The 16,493-nt window shown below is 38.5% G+C and overlaps 1 protein-coding gene across 2 annotated transcripts in view; it reads left to right on the forward strand.

Moving 5' to 3' along the window:
• Positions 1-16,493, forward strand: part of SPRED1 (sprouty related EVH1 domain containing 1) — a 124,775-nt gene that overhangs the window by 27,168 nt on the left and 81,114 nt on the right. Inside the window, exon 1 of one of the 2 annotated variants that reach the window (XM_070053969.2) lies at positions 6,198-6,332. The exons of the other annotated variant lie outside the window; for it this stretch is intronic. The gene's annotated coding sequence lies outside the window, so the exon portion shown is untranslated. Of the gene's footprint in view, positions 1-6,197; positions 6,333-16,493 lie in introns of those variants that run through there. 2 annotated transcript variants of the gene reach the window in all.

Here is a 16,493-nt window from a genome sequence, read left to right on the forward strand (position 1 = left end):
GATCAACCAACATGGGTGACAGGGACCCAGTCATATGAGCCATCACGTGTGGCCTCTCAGGGTACACATGAGCAAGAAGCTGGAATTGGGAGTGAAGCTGGAACTGGAGTTCAGACTCCTTTTTATAGGAGGATATGGACATCTCAACCACTATTCCGTATGTATGTCTTCCCCAGCACTGACTTTTTTAAAATTTCTTTATTATTTGAAAGGCAGAGTTAACAGAGAGGGACACTGAGACAGATATTTTCTAACTACATGTTTACTCCCTAGATGAGTACAACAGCTGGGGATGGGCCAGGCTAAAGGCAGGAGCTGGGAACTCCATATACATCTCCCATGTGGGCAGCAGGGGCCCAAGCGCTGGGGCCTTCCTCAGCTGCTTTCTCAGGCTCACTAGCAGAGAGCTGGATCAAAAGTGGAGCAGCTGGGGCTCAAACTGGTGCTCGAGTGGGATGTGGGCTTCTCAGGTGATAGCCTAATCCACTGTGTCACAATGCTGGCCACTAGCACTGACTCTAAAGTATAGGAAGTGAAAGTTGGAAGAGAAATACCTTAATTCTTCCTGTTAAAGAGTTATGATAATATACTAATTCTTTCAGTCAGAATCCCTTCATTAATCCCTGTAGCAGGTAAATGGAAAAAACTTTTAAAAAATATTTATTCAAAAGGCAGAGTGTCAGAGAGTGGGAGACAGAAAGATAGTCCAGCTGCTAGTTAACTCCCCAAATGGCTGCAATGGCTGGGGCTTGTCCAGGTCAAAACCAGAAGCCCAGAGCTCCGTCTGGGTCTCTTACATTGGTGGCAAGTGCCAAGGTACTTGGTCCGTCTTCCACAACCTTCCCAGGCACTTTGGCAAGGAGCTAGATTGGAAGCAGGTTAGCTTGGACTCAAACCTGTGCTCTAATACGAATTGCATGCTGTGCAGGCCTCAGCTTAGCTCACTGTACCACATGGTCGTCCTGTAAAAAACTTTTCTGAACGCTCTGTTCAGATTGTCATGGTAGCCTCAAGTCTTAGCAAGAAATAGATTGATAATTTAGCTTTTGGGTGAATTTTTTTTATTTTTAATTTTCCAATATTTTAAAAGTTTTTTTAATTGTCTTTGAAAGGGAGACTGAGGGAGATCTCCCATCCATTGTTTCACTCCCCAAATGCCTACAACACCAGCAGAGGCCAGGCCAAAGCAGGAACCTGGAACTCCATCTGGGCCTCCTACATGGATGGCAGGGACTCAAATACTTCAGCCATCATCTGCCTCACAGGATGTATATAAAGGGGAATCTGGATCAGAAGTAGAGTAGCCCAGTTCCACCTAGGCATTCTGATACTGTAAGGTGGGTGGCCCAAGCTGTGACTTAAAGCTGCTGAGCCAAGTGCCTTCTCCTTTTTTATTTTTTAGAAATTGGAGAAAAGATGAAAAAATGGCATAGAAGACAATAGTCTTATATATCTTTATTTTCCAAAATTAACCACTGTTATCCTCTTTGTCCCAGGTTTTAAAAACATTTTTGTGAGGATGATTAAATTTAGTTAGGTTGTAAAACTATCTAATTATATGGTAGAGAAGAGATGACAAATGATGTGATTGTAGCTTGAGGGTACTTAGGACATTTGGTAAGGCAGTGGACTCATTAAGAATCTACATGGAAAAGCAAACTAAATTTTCTTTCATAGTTAAAAACAGTTATTTGCAAAAACATATGATTTAGAATGAATTAGTTAAAATTTAGCATTTCTTTGAACTAAAATAACTACTTACTGTATAACTCCATTGACCTTCATTCAGGAAGAGAATAGTTATAGAATGAATGGCACCTTTAAAAGGAAGCAGTGAATCTGTTAGTGAACCTGGCCTGTCACCTAACATGTATCTCAAAGGTTATTTTCCAGTACATACATAACCATTATGATAAATTCATAATCTTGGTATGTTGAGATATTTTAAAAACTAGGTTAGATATGAACAAGTTACAGGAAGAATTAGTTGGGTTGAGCTTGGAAGAGAGTTGATCAATGAAAAATTTTAACTGTCTCCAAATAATTAAAAACCTCTTGTGGATTTTATATGTTGGGAGTAAACTTAGACTCTTCTGTAGCTGAGAGTAAAACTGGAAGCATAGATGGAAATTAAAGGGGTGGAAGTAGATTTTTGTTATACAAAAGAGAAGTCCTAATGATATGGTGAGTCTGATAATGGAATGCTGTCTTGTGAAATCAAGAACTTGTTGTAGGAACTTCTTGAAGTTACAGTCATGCATCCTATAGCAATGCTGCATTCAGTAATGAGCCACTTATACAAGGATAGTCTCGGTATAGTCTCGTAAGATGCTATCTCTTTTCACAGCAATAAATTCCTGTAATGAGGCATTTCTCAGAACATATCTTCATTGTTAAGCAACACAGTGTTTTTTAAATTTAGTTAGAGGATTGATATCTAAATGGATCTTTTCAAGAGAGTGCTGTTGTATGTCAGGTTACTCTAGATCTTTCAGTTTCCATATAACTGCTTAAATTCCATGTTTTTAATTGTTTAATCTTTATACACTGCTCTGTTTCCTAAGTTTCCACTCTGAAAAATACATACTTTTTGAGTAGAGAAAAACTCACAGCTTATAAAGAAAAATTGTCCATCCTTATTAATCATTTGTAAAATAAAGCACAAATTCAGTTCATGTTCACTTAACAGAAGTCCCTGAAAATTCTAAAGGTGAAGTAGATACTCAGTTCAGTGTGAGCTCATATAGGGATAAACTTCAGTACTAAAGAAAGTATATTTTTGTGACTGAATGGAGTGAAAAAGTTTAAGAGATTAACTCAGGTTCTGAATTGTCATTATCTAAAGAACACCATCATTACTAAGTTCATATATGCCTAATAATGTTCCATAGCGTGATCCATAAATACACCTTTTTGGGAATATCTGTTAGTTTATATGCATTAAATTGTTCTTTAATCTCTTCAGGAAGCATGGGTAGTTCGTTGACTCACTTTGAATGTATCTGATAAAAACTGCTGAGCTAGATAAAGTGATATTAGGATAGTTTGAGTTTTGGAAAATTTTGCTTATTTTCTAATCTCACTGGAAAACATTTTGCACATCATTTACCATTGTCTTTTACTAACTTATAAAATGGAAATTTATAGATTACAGTTTGACACATGATGGATTTTATTTGACCATTGCTGCTTTTTCTCTTTTTAAAAAATGTTTCTGTTTGTTTATTTGAAAGGGAGAGAGAAACATTGGCAGGCAGAGATCTTCCATCTGCTGGTTAACTGCCCAAATGTCCACAGGAACTGGGATAGGTCAGGCTGAAGCCAGAAGCCTGAACTCAATCCAGGTTTTCCACATGCATGTCAGAGACCCAAGTACTTAAGCTATTACTATGGTGTGCATTAGCAGGAAGCTGCAATCAGAAGTGGAGCCTGAACTTGAACTCAGGCACCTGAAATGTGGGTGTTCAAAGGTTGTCTTAACTGCTGTGACAAACACTCATCCCCCAACACTTGTTTTTGAGTCACTGTGCACTTACTCCTCATGTAGGATCTCTGTCCTTAATGTGCTGTGCATTGAAATTTAATGCTATAACGAGTACTCAAACAGTATATTTCACTTTGTGTTTCTATGGGGGTGCAAACTGTTGAAATCTTTACTTAATGCATACTAAACTGATCCTCTGTAAAAAAAAAAAAAAAAGAAAAGAAACTATCAACTCCCAACTTGACTCTCACTGGGATTAAACATGACAATAGGTCTGATCTGATTTCATCATCATTAAAAAAAAATCATCTATTATTTTTCACTTTATGTTTCTGTGTGGGAGCAAACTGTTGAAATCCTTACTTAATGTATACTAAGCTGATCTTCTGTATATTAAGATAATCGAAAATGAATCTTGATGTGAATGGAAGGGGAGAGGGAGTGGGAAAGGGGAGGGTTGTGGGTGGGAGGGACGGTATGGGGGGGAAGCCATTGTAATCCATTATTCGTACTTTGGAAACTTATATTCATTAAATAAATAAATAAAAAAAATTAAAAAAAAAAAACGGGTGTGATTTTTAGGCTTGTAAGTTGTCATGTTTTCTTTGTTTTAAATCACTACTCTTGTACAACTTAGTATGAGGACCATGATGCTATTTTGAATCCAGTGGTGCTCATTGATGGAAAGCTTCTTGAAAATTCTAGTGTATTTTTATGGTATACTGGGTTGCTGAACATTTTAGGGGGATGATGAGGGCTTGTAGGGCCTAATGGTAAAGGATATGGAGGCCTGGTAGACAAGTTTACCAAGTGAAATAGGATTGCAGATTTTGTGATTTGTTTCTTTGTGGGGGCATTACTGTAGAATTTTGTTTTTTGCTTAGGTGCTGTGCACTTACATACAGACTTAGAAAAATGTAGAAAATGAAAAATGTTAGCCGGCGCTGCGGCTCAATAGGCTTATCCTCCACCTAGCGGCGCCGGCACACCAGGTTCTAGTCCCGGTCGGGGCACCGGATTCTTTCCCGGTTGCCCCTCTTCCAGGCCAGCTCTCTGCTGTGGCCCGGGAGGGCAGTGGAGGATGGCCCAAGTGCTTGGGCCCTGCACCCCATGGGAGACCAGGAAAAGCACCTGGCTCCTGCCATCGGATCAGTGCGGTGCGCTGGCCGCAGCGCGCCAGCCGTGGCGGCCATTGGAGGGTGAACCAATGGCAAAAGGAAGACCTTTCTCTCTGTCTCTCTCTCACTATCCACTCTGCCTGTAAAAAAAAAAAAAAAAAATGTAATTGATAGAGAATGTTTATCCTAAATTTTATTTTTACACAATTGAGGTTGAAGGTAACAAGCGACAGTTTTTCCTTTCTCATCACAGCTACTTAAGTTGCAGAGCAGATCTAGTACAGCAGAGATCTAACTTTTTTGCTCAGTCCTTTACAAAGCGTTGTGATCTGCAAGTCATTTGCTTTCTAGAAATTTGTTTCCTTGTGTGTATTTTGAAGATAATAATCTACAGGATCAAGTCAGAATTAAGATTATGCCTTTAACCAGATACCCAAAATAGATTAGGCAGCTAGTAAGAATTGGATAAATGTTTGCTATTGTTTACTGTTAAATGTTTATTAGAATTCAGAGTGCTTTAAATATTTTCACTGTTTCTGGTGATTATAGAAGAAGAAAAAAAAGGTAACCTTTATTTTAAAAAACAAAAACAAGATTTATTTAAAAGACAAGAGTTACCAAAAGAGAGGGAGAGATGGAGAAGACAGAGAGAGAGAGACAGATCTTCCATCTGCTGGTTCACTCCCCAGATGACCCCAACGACCAGGGCTAGGCCAGGCCAAAGACCGTTGCCTGGAACTCCAACCAGGTCTCTCCTGAGGGTTACAGGAGCCCAAACACTTGGGCCATCTTCTGCTGCTCTCCCAGGCACATTAGCAGGTATTGGATCAGAAGTAGAGCAGCCAGGACCAGGAGCAGCAACCACATGGGATGCCTGCACTGCAGGCGGCAGCATAACCTGCTGTGCCACAGTGCCAGTCTCACCTCTGCTTCTAAGGGACAATCATGACATTGTGTTGTAAATTTTTCCACATTGGTTTTTTAGTTCTTTTAAGCACTTTATGTATTAATTCTTCAAAACTGTGTTTATCCTTTTATACTGTTTGGGGTCTACTTTTTTTCACTTACCCTGTCAGCCTATACAATTTTACAACGTGATAGTGACTGAAATTTACATTGAATTGGTCTCTTACTGATGGTTCTGTAGTTTCTTGTTTTTGTTTTTTCCCTGTAAGAAATCATATGATAAATGGCTTTGTGCATGTAAGTAAGTTTGTTTCTTTAGAATAAATTTTGGGATGTAAACTTTCTGAAGCTAAGGAATATGTATTTTGAACTTACTGAAGTGCTCTCTAGAAACATTGTAGCAGTTTACACCCCCATAAGCAAGTGGTATGGAAGACTATTGTGTAAGTACTGGCTGTTGTTGGACTTTTAAGTCTTTTTTTTTAAAGATGTATATATTTTGAAAATCAGAGTTATGGAGAGAGAGGGAGAGACAGAGGTTTTCCATCTGCTGGTTTTACTCCCCAAATGGCTGCAACGCTCAGCACTGGGCCACGCCTGAGCTAGGAGCCAGGAGCTTTATCCGGGTCTCATGTGGGTGGCAGGGATCCAAACACTTGGTCTGTCTTCCTCTGTTTTTCCCAGGCCATTGGCAGGGTGCTAAATGGGAAGTGGAGCAACTGAGACATGAACCTGTGCCTTTATGGGGTGCCAGTATTGCAGGCAGCAGCTTTATTCACAACTCTACAATGTTGGCCCTGAACTTTTAAGTCTTTACCAGTTTGGTAGGTGAAAAATATTATCTCATTATTTGCATTTTACTGATTACTAGTGAGAGAGAGAATACAACGTGTATTTCTTTGTAATTTTTAGTTTTTCTGTTCATTTTATTTTAATTTATAAGAAATTATATTAGAGTGCTAAGCTTTGCCATACATACTACATGTTCTCGCCCACAATTTGTTATTTGTCTTTTAATACTCTGATGTTTTTAGCTAAGCAGAGATTTCTCATTTTTATGCAGTTGGATCGAGTAGTTATTTCTCTTGTACTTTCTGACTTTGGTTGAAGTGAATGGAACTGTTGTGCCCCAAAATGGCAAAAATATTTCACCTAGTGTATAGTTTTAGTTTTGATGTTATATAGTTATTCAGGCTTTAATTTTCTTTTTTTAGAGGACCAACTTTTTTCTTCAACACTATTCATTGAGTAACCCTCTGTTCTCTACAGATTCAGTGTGCCTTATTGTTATCATATGCTAAATGTTTTTTATGCATTTGAGTATTTTATGGACTTTATTCCTGTGGTTTTCAACCTATGTTGTAACTAAATGTCACTTTATCTGGTATTTCCTTTTAAAGCACATTCTTGTTTCTTGCTCTGTTTCATCTGTATCAGACTATTTTAAACTTTTTTTTCTATTTCTTTGCTTTTCTCAGCTCCCTCTGACTGATGGGACTAACTGTGCCTCCTCTCCCCTCTTTCCTTTCAATATATTATCTTTACATTGCACTTGGATAACTACTGGGAAAAGCATACCCTCTTCCCTCTTTAAAATGTTGATTTAACAGACATCTTAAAGTGCATATTCTGTGCAAGGCACTCTTATAGTTTAAGGATCTTTTTGGAGAACAAAACAAAGAGTTTTGAGCTTACAAACAGGTGGTATTGGAGGGATCACAGAAAATAGCAGTGAAATAAGTATTTGTAAACTAGTATTTTGGTAGCACAAGCTACATGGGAGAGGGACTGGAGGACAGCAAGAATATCTCAGTGAGAAGGTGACAGCAGAGCAGAGCAGGTGAGTGAGTGAACTGGCATACTGATAATCTGAGAAGAGCTTAAGGCAGAGTAGGTGATCGCAGTAAAGGCCCTAAAGTGGGGGTGTGCTTGGCACATTTGAAAAGAGAAAGGACAGTGTGGCTGGGTCAGGGTGAATTAGGGGAAGAGTGATTAGAGATGAGACCTCAAAGATAGCAAGGGCCACAAAGTGCAGGGTCCTTCAGAGTTGGACTCTTCCCGCAGGTGAACTCTGCAGAGTTTTGAGGACAAGTCAAGTGATCAGAGTCACATTTAAAAGATCATTCAGATGTTCCCAGCTTCAGAGTTTATTTATGACTCTCATTTTTTTCAAGTTACACGTTCTTCCCACAAAATTCATTGGTATTTTAACTGATTTTACAATAAGTGAGAATTTGGTTGGAACTGGCATCTTTGTAATATTTCATTTTGCTTCCAGGAAACATACAGTCTTTTTATTCATTCAAGTTCTTTATATCCTTCTTTGAAATTTTGCAGATTTATTTTGTATTTTTAGCTTTTATTTATTTGAAACAGTCAGAGATCACCCAGCCACTAATTCTCTCCCCAAATGCCTTCAGGAGCAGCAAGGCTGGACCAGGCTAAAGCCCTTAGCTCAGAACTCAATCTGTGTCTCCCGTCTTAGCGGCAGGAACCCAAGTACTTGAACCATAACCTGCTGCCTCCTAGAGTGTGTGCATTAGTAGGAAGCTGGAAACAGAAGCAGATCCAGTTGTAAACCGAGTTTGTCCCATGTGGAATTCAAGTGGGGATTCTGCTGTTAAACCAAACACTTGCCCCAAAGGGTTCATCAAACAGTTGCTGTCCTGCCAGATTCACATTTCTTTTATTACTGTGAATTGGCTTGGTGGTGTTTCTAATTCATTGATAAATAGGACAACCAAATGAGCTTTTGTCATTATTTCTTATATGCGACCCACTGTATTGCCATGCTGTTTTTCTAATGCAGGTTAACTCCTTACTCAAAATATTTTACTTAGTGTATGTGCTTCTGAAGTGAGTACATATCTAAAATATTTGAGACTGAAAGTGTTTCAAATTTTGGAGTTTTTTGGATTTTGGAATATTTCCATAGACTTTACCAGTTGAGCATCCCTAATCTGAAAATCAAAAATGCTGTAAAATATGAAACTTCCTGTGTGTCATTTCAACATAAAAAATTTTTTGGATTCTGGATTAAGGATGATTCCTGTGTTTTCTAGGTGAGCAGTCAGTGGCAACTAAAGTTAATTTTAAAAATCAATACTAATATTTATTTTGTCTTTTCCTTCCTTTCCCTTTTCTTTACTCATATTACATATGCTTTTTTTTTTTTTTTAAAAAAAGCCTCTCCAGTAGTGTCCTATTTATGACTTTAAATACTTGAAGTGTTCTACTTTCAAGTATGGGGCTAGGTATTTAGTTTTTGTAATTTCCACTTTATTGATGGAGGCCTCATTATGTTAAGGAAATCTTTTTCTAAGCTCAACTAGTCCTTATTATGTATTTATTTGAATAGCATAGTGACAGGGTGGGAGTAGGGAAAGAGAAAGAAACAGAGATCTTCCATTTGATGGTTCACTCCTAAAATGGGAACAGCATTAGGGACTGGACCAGGCTAAAGCCAGGGACCAAGAACTCCAACCAGGTCTCTCCTGTGAGTGGCAGGAACTCAAGTACTTGAGCCATCATCCCCTGCTTCCCAGGTGTGTTAGCATGGAGCTGGATCAGAAATAGAGTGGGTGGGACTTGAACCTGCTGTGCCATGTGCCCCACCCAAGGAAATTTCTTTCTTACGCTTCTTTATGAAGAATATTTTTAAGAATGAATGTTGAATTTTTTTAAACTTCATTCTAGGTAGTTAGATTTTTTTGAAGCAGTCTCTCTATTCCCAGCTTAGTTCCTTTTTCAGTATTTGAATTTTGGAGTACAAACTAGGTTAACAACAACAACAAAAAAATCCTACTTTGTCAAATTCATGCTTGAGATTCTACCCCTTTATGTTTCTGTATAGTTTTATTCATACTTTACATTATTATATTGCTACTTTATGTCTATAATCCTATTTCATGACTTAGAAGAGGGAAGTCTTTTGTGGCCTACCATAGATATGTCTTACATAATAATGCAGTCACCATTATCATAATTAGTTGAATTGCATTATGCCATTATTTCTTTTGTAAAAATGTATAAGAAGACATCTGTTTATAGAGCTGGGAAACAATTAGAAATGCAGAGAGGGGTTCGGAGATCCAGAAGCACATGGGGCCGCACAGTGTGATCTCCAAAGTATACCATTAGCCCATTCAGTTTTCTCATCCATTTGTTCAGTCATCTCATCATTGTAGTGCGTGTGTATATATTTAAATTAATTATTTTTTTCATTTTATTAGACATCTTCACCTGCCGTTCACTCCCCAAATGTGCGTGGTCAGGATTGGGTCAGGCTGAAGCTAGGAGCCTACAACTCCATCCTGGTCTCCAACATATGTGTCAGGGACCCAGCCACCTGAGTCATCACTGCTGCCTTGCAGAGTATGCTCCAGCAGGAAGCAAGATTGGAAGTGGAGAAGTTGGGCCTCAGACCAGGCACTCCAGAATGGAATGCAGGTGTTCCAAATAGGGACTTAACTCTGAGCCATGTGCTTGCCCACCCTAGTTTCTATTTTTCACTGGGATAACTATAACACCTTTGCATCCCCTGTTGACTCCTTCTGCCCCTTCCATGTTTTCCTTCAGCCTGCAAGGGAGTGCAGTTTGGTTTGTTTTTAAGATTTATTTATTTGAAAGTGTTTGCGCTTTCCCCTTTTCCCCTGAGGGGGAAAAAGAGTTCACAGAGGGAGAGACAGACACAGAGAGAGAGCTTCCATCTGCTAGTTCACTCCCCAAATAGCTGCAACATCCAGAGCTGAGCCGATCCGGACTGCTTCTGGGTCTCTTAAGTGGGTGGGTGCCACAATGCTAGCCCCTATTATCTGCACTTAAAAACAAACCATGGGGCCCAGCATTGTGGTGTAGTAGGTAAAGCTGCCATCTACAACACTGGCATTCCGTATGGGTGCCACTTCAAGTCCCAGCTGCTCCACTTCCGATAAAGCTCCCTGCTAATATGCCTGGGAAAGCAGTGGAAGATGCCTCAAGTGTTTGGGCTCCTGTCACCAATGTGGGAGACCCTGATGAAGCTCCTGGCTTCGTTGTGGCCATTTGGGGAGTGATCCAACAGGTGAATGATACCTCTCTTGCTCTCTTTTTCTTTGTCTCTCCCTCGCTCTCTCTGTAACTCTGCCTTTCAAATCTTTTTTTTTTTTTTTTTAATTTTTATTTATTTATTTGAGAGGCAGAGTTACAGACAGTGAGAAAGACAGAGAGAAAGGTCTTCCGCTCGCTGGTTCACTCCCCAAATGACTGCTACGGCTGGCGCTGCGCTATCTAAAGCCAGGAGCCAGGAGCTTCTTCCTGGTCTCCTGTGCGGGTGCAGAGGCCCAAGCACCTGGGCCATCCTCCCCTGCCTTCCTGGGCCACAGCAGGAAGCTGGACTGGAAGAGGAGCAACCAGGACAGAACCGGCACTCTTATGGAATGCCGGCGCTGCAGGCAGAGTACTAACCAAGTGAGCCACGGCCCTGGCCTCAGATCTTTTTTTTAAAAGTATAGATATTTTCTCTATTTAAAATTATTTTTTCTTAGGATAAGAGTGGAACCCCTAATGTGACCCTGCATAACTTGGTCTAAATATCCCCTTCTCCTCTTCCTCCCTTCCCCCCTCATCCTTCTCCTCTCACAAAAAAAAAAAAAAAAAAAAAAAAAAATCTGTGTGAATCTTGTAGCATGTCATTTTCTCTAATGCCCTTTATTGCCTGGTGGCCTTTGCATACACTAGTCTCATTTTACTTTGAGCCCTTCTTTCTAATTTACCTGTATTCTTTCTTCCCTCTGTAGGATCCAGAATATATTTTCTTCCTGGAAAGACTTGAATCATTCTGAGATCTGAGATAGTCTTACCTGAATGACACACAGATAGGAAAAGTTCTTTGTCTTAAGATTTTTGCCTGAATTGTAAGAATGTATCTGCTTGTATTTCTCTCATTATAATCTGTCTTAGGTTTTTCATAATTTACATACCCAAAGTCAAAATTACCTGACCACAAGGGCACAGGTTGAGTGCTTTTGTAGGAAGGGCATTCATATGAGGAATGTAGAAGAGGCTGAGATTCTGAAATTTTTCTTCTTCAGTTTTCTTTGGATTAAAACTTCATTATATATTTTAGAATCTTCATTGAGATTTGTGGATATTCCATATTAGTAAATGGAGTAAAAGTTTTGGAGTTTGTAAACTTTTCCATTTATTTACCCAGTTACGTTTTGAGTACCTACTTTATCCCAGATAGCATTCTATTAGATATAGTAGTGAAAAAGGAAAATAAGATTTGCTGATCATGTGGAGCATAAGTCTTAATGGGAGACAGACAAATACTTAAACAGGAATAATTAAATAAAATGATTTCAGGTAGTCATAAGTATTATGAGAAAAATAAAAACCAGGAGAAGAATATAATGTAATAGGAATATAATGTAATAGGGTAAAGGGAAGGTAGATGCAGGTGCTACATTGAGGAGGATTCCTCTAAGCTGATGTTTAAGAATGAAACAACAATTAGGATATCCTTGGAGTGTCCAAGTAAAGGACACAGCAAGTACAGAGACTGGCATAGAAGAGAACTATTTAAGGAATAGAAAGTATGTGGCTATGGTTGGAGTACATTTTAGAAGATTTTAGATCGCTAAGTTATGTTAATAATATTTGCTTTGAGTATTGAATTAATGCTTTCCCTTGATACTTATTTTTTATATTATCTAAAGCCTAAGACTAGGGTCATTGTTTATATTCCCTGAAGTGATAGGGAATGAATTATTCTGGATAGAATTTTACATTGCTACATTTTCAATTATTCAAAATTAAGATTAGTTTTATAGTCTTAGCATTCTGAATAAGTAGTTATTCATAAATGTCACATCAGAACTACTTCAGAATTTTATTTTTTGTAATATTGATTTGAAAGGCACAATGATGGGGATAGAGAGATACAGAGACGTCTTCCATCTGGTTTACGCCTGAAATAGCTTCAAGAGCCCAACCTGGGTCAGGCCAAAACCAGGAGTCAGGAACTCTGAGTCTCCCACTTTGTGGCAGAGCCTTAAGTACTTGGACCGTCTGCTGCTGCTTTCCTAGGTGGATTAGCAGGGAGTTGGATTGGAAGCAGAGCAGCCAGAATTCAAACTGGTTCTCTGGTTTGGGATGCCAGGGTCACCAGCAGCTGCTTAACTTGATGTGCCACAGTGCCAGCTCCTATTTCAGAAATTTCAGATACAAATTTCTTAAGCTTCATGCATTAGGAATCAGGTAGTGGACCTAAGGAATTTTAAAAAGTTACACAGATTCTTAGGAGTTTAGGAAACTTTGAACCAACAGTTTTTCACTAGAACAAATGTTTCCATGATTCCTAGTTGTTGTGTGGTCATTATTTATTGGGGTTTTTCAAGTTTTGTGGTTAAGATAAGCAAAGTATGTTCAATACTTTGAAGCCGAAAATGCGGTTAAGTAGCATTTAGTTTAAGTAATAAAGGACAGAATACAAATTGATTTCTTGTTGCTTGCATTGTCTGGTAAATCTCAAAACATACAATGTTTATTTGTATAGTTTTTATTGTATGATTATCTAGTTAAAAAATATAAACACAGTGGTAGAAATGGATAAAAACTATTTGAATTTCTGCTTGATTAAAAAGTTGTAATTTGTTAAGACAGAAGTTTAAATCTGGAGATGAAACTAATCCACATTTAAATGAGCTAACATTTAAGAAATCAGGAGATTTTAACATATTCCAGCTTCTCTAAAAAGATGAAAACATTCTTAATACTGAGCCTGCATTCCTACAAGGCATCTTCTGGAGTGAAGTGTTAAGTATTTCCTTTAGATAGCCATAGCCCCTATCACTTTAAGCATTATAAGCAATTAAACAGCTTTCTTTGCTTATTTCTATTTATTTTTACCTCTGCTTTAAGATCTATGATACTTCAAGTTATCAGTATAGCCCAGTGAAATAAGAAATGGAAAGTTCAGACATTTATTTACAGCTGTTAATTCCTTTTTGAAATGCATATTGAACACTTAAAATTACTTATATATAAATGACTTGTATATATAAAATATGTTAATAATATAAACAAAATATTAACATATTTTATATATACAAATTTGTAACTTTATTATTACTCTTATATAATTCTCACTTTACTAATTATTCTCTGTTACTGGATAGATAAAGTTCTACAATTATTGTATCAATCTGTTCACACTTTTGCTTTAAGATCATACTTTCAACAAACTAAGATTCTGTTTTTGCACTTTAAGATGAACCCGTTTTCTTGGCTTTTGTTACTCCTTACTCTTCAGATTTCCCCATCTAAATGCTTTACCTTCCATCACTGACTTCTTCTTCCTTAAATGAAATATTTCTTTCAAAATTTAATCCCGGTCTTATAGTCTACTGTTTTCAAAGCTTTCATTACCTGAGTTAATCACTCATTCCTCTGAGTTTTGATGGCAGTTTGTAAAATGATTGCTCTCATTATTTTATTTGGTCAAGACAGTTAAATTGTGAATACTTCAGTTGTGAAAACGAAACTTTATTCATCTTTGGGTAATTTCTGTTTAATGTGTTGTTTGACTTATAAGTCATCATCTATATTTATCCATCTTTCAGTCTCATTTAAAAAAAATCATCTTTTATGTGCTAGGTACTGTTGTTTAAGCTCTCCATGGCTTTTTAGTTACTTTCTTTGAATATTCTTACCATGCCTAATAATTGAACTCTTTTTCTAGGTTGACTACAGCTGCTTTTCTATGTCCTTCACATTACATGTAACACCACTGGAGTGAATCTTCACAAGTTTGCAGTCTTGGAGGTCATCTTTGACTCTTGTATTTTTCTTTTAAGATTTTTATTTATTTCTTTGAAAGAATTGCACAGAGAGAGGAGAGGCAGAGAGAAAGAGAGAGAGGTCTTCCATCTGATGGTTCACTTTCCAATTGACCACAACGACCGGAGCTGAGCCAATCCAAAGCCAGGAGCCAGGGGCTTCCTCCAGGTCTCCCACGTGGGTGTAGGGGTCCAAGCACTTGGGCCATCTTCTACTGCTTTCCCAGGCCATAGCAAAGAGCTGGATGCGAAGAGGAGCAGCCGGTACTAGAACTGGCGGCCATATGGGATGCCAGCGCTTCAGGCCAGGGTGTTAACCCGCTGCACCACCTTGCCGGCCCCTGACTCTTGTATTTTTTGTACCCCTCCTTAAACTCTCATGATACTTGTTTTACAGATTTTCAGAATCCACTAGGATTATCTTTTTGGTAAGTGGGTTAACCAACTAAGTGTGCCATTGCTTTGGGGATCAACAAATAACCCAAGCCAGACAGATCAGAGACATTGAGACTCAATTCTAGGAATTTTGAACTACAGGATCATTCACTGCCCACCAGGACTGTATGGATTTTATGAACCTAGAATTCATGGAGAAAGATCATTGAGAAACTCTTAACCAGAGACAATTGTAAAATTAAGTTGGTTTTATTTTTAAAATAGAACACATTTGCTTTGAAGCCTTATTAGTAAACTTCAGAGAACTGAAGAGTGGAGATCATGCTAGATTTCTCATACTACTAGTTGAATACTGTATCTGCATGCAGGCAGGTATGTGTGCATGCACATATAGTGTACGTGAATGAGTGTAGGCATGTATTTGCTTGAATGTAGCAGTTATAAAATTGAAAGAGCATGGGATTTCCCTGCTCTATAATTTTTCCTGCTCTACAATTGAATATTGGGGTATGGAAAAATTGGAGTGTTAAGGAAATTGCATTGTAAGAAAAGCCATTAAATGTTACTTGGTTGTTTTAGTCTAACTAGAGAAATATTAAAATATTATCAGGAGGATTATGGGAGCCAGTTCTAGACCCGGCTGCCCCTCTTCCAATTCAGCTCTCTGCTATGGCCTGGGAAAGCAGTAGAGGTTGGCCCAAGTGCTTAGGCCTTTGCACCCACACAGGAGACCAGGAAGAAGCTCCTGGCTTTGGATCGGTGCAGCTCTGGCCGTTCTGGCCATCTGGGGTGTAAACCAATGGAAGGGAAGACTTTCTCTCTGACTCTCTCTCTCACTGTCTGTAACTCTACCTTCTAAATAAATAAATAAAATCTTTGAAAAAAGAAATATCAGGAGGGAGCAAGAACCTTTATTTTTTTCTTCTCCAAAGGGATCCCCGTTCTTTTGGTTAATTAGCAACTGCTAGATTTTCTCCTCAGCTTGATTCAGAGGAGCATGTATCCTGATTTTGCACTCTTAAAATCTACACTTTGCCAGCATAAATTGGCCGACAGATATTCTAAACTCCCTGACCTTCTGTCTGTCTCCAGATACGTACTTCAGGTTGTTGTTTTAAAAGACTCTATGATCTTACCCTTTTCTTACTTTATAATGTGCTACTAGAATTCTTTTCTGACTCTGTCAGTGATGATTTTGATCATGTGTTGTTGGGGGGGATATGATAATTTGTTAAGAGCAGCAATATTTTTCAGATTTAAAACTCATTCTATATGAAATAAATAATTTCATTTTATTCATATATGGGTAAGGTATTACTATTATTAATGATCAAGCAAATCCATATTCTAACAACTGATAGTGATACTGTATTATAGTAAGCAAGCACCCCCTTTTTTTTTTTAAGATGTATGTGTTAACTTGAAAATGAGAGTTAGAGAGAGGGGGAGAGGCAGAGAGAAATATTCCATCTGCTGGTTCACTCCCTAGATAGCTGGGACAACCAGGACTGGGCCAGGCCTGGGGCTACGAACTTCGTCCTGGTCCCCCACATGGGTGGCAGGGGCCCAAGCACTTGGACCACTTTCCACTGCTTTTCCCAGTCCATTAGCAAGGAGCTGGATTGGAAGTGGAACAGCCAGAACTTAAACTGGCATCCACATAGAATTCCAGCTCACAAGCAGCAGCTTTACCCACTGTACCACAATGCCTAGCCCTTAAAGCACCCCTTTTAATAAGGTATCTATGTAAGCATGTCCCCAGCTATTTAG

This window comes from Oryctolagus cuniculus, chromosome 12 (assembly GCF_051225735.1).
Source record: "Oryctolagus cuniculus isolate XC-2025 breed Fujian yellow rabbit chromosome 12, ASM5122573v1, whole genome shotgun sequence".
Classification (NCBI taxonomy): domain Eukaryota; kingdom Metazoa; phylum Chordata; class Mammalia; order Lagomorpha; family Leporidae; genus Oryctolagus; species Oryctolagus cuniculus.